The sequence below is a fragment of the Triticum aestivum genome, chromosome 4A (assembly GCF_018294505.1).
Source record: "Triticum aestivum cultivar Chinese Spring chromosome 4A, IWGSC CS RefSeq v2.1, whole genome shotgun sequence".
NCBI lineage: Eukaryota > Viridiplantae > Streptophyta > Magnoliopsida > Poales > Poaceae > Triticum > Triticum aestivum.
The window spans coordinates 48,928,075-48,929,008 of NC_057803.1; the positions used below are offsets into that span (position 1 = coordinate 48,928,075).

The 934-nt window shown below is 39.3% G+C and overlaps 1 non-coding gene across 1 annotated transcript; it reads right to left on the bottom strand.

Moving 5' to 3' along the window:
- Positions 1 to 266: 266 nt before the first annotated feature.
- Positions 267 to 341, bottom strand: TRNAK-CUU (transfer RNA lysine (anticodon CUU)). The gene has a single exon. It is a non-coding gene; the product is annotated as a tRNA-Lys (tRNA).
- Between the last annotated feature and the right edge of the window lie 593 nt (positions 342 to 934).

Genomic DNA, 934 nt, shown 5'->3' on the forward strand with positions numbered 1-934 from the left:
CACTAGTAAAGACTAAATACTCCATATATGTAGCCCCCAAGTGTCGGGTTGTCATGCTTGCAGCAACCTGGGACTTGTAATTGCCTTATATTCATAAAAAAACTATAACCAGTGTAGCCCCCAAGGGCCGGGTCATTATGCAATATTGTAAATATGATCATGTAAACTTGAGCAACAACGTGTAGCCCCCAAGGGTCGGCTCAGTAAGATATTACTGAGTTGGGACTTTGTATATGATTCATTGATAATAACATCATATGATGTAATCTCCACCATGGGGCTTGAACCCACGTCCACAAGGTTAAGAGCTTTGTGCTTTACCAACTGAGCTAGATCCGGAGTTTAAATACCCGACGACTCTTGGCCGATGGCGATTTAATATGCCTCCATTATAAGCCGGAATTTTTATAACCCGGTGGCTTATAGCCTTTGAGAAAATAAAGAATTGATAACCCTTTTGAGACACCAATTTCAATCTTTGATGATGGGCTGGAACTTAATCCTTCCTTTATGTAAATCATAGCTCTGTAAATCCTGCACAGAGTTTAAACAACATATGCCCTGGCGACTTAATGTCAAAAACCAGGGTGGGTAACTACTCAAATGTAGTCTTATCCTGCACATAAGTAAATCACAAGATCCCCTGGCGGTTTACCACAGGGCGGATCATAATATCCCATATATAACCATTGTGATATTTAATTTGTTCTGCCGGTTTACATGACCTGTGCAGTAAGGGTGATAACCCAATCCTTAGAAGCCAATACTTCCAAATATATGATGATTGTCACATGCTGATGACTTATCGTTTAAAGCCAAGCCGGGTTTAAACGAAACCACGCTTATATGCTTCAGATATGATCAAAAAATATCAAAAACCCAAAAGATTGTTTGCAAAAAACTTAAACCAAATAAAAATCGAGGTTTCTGATTC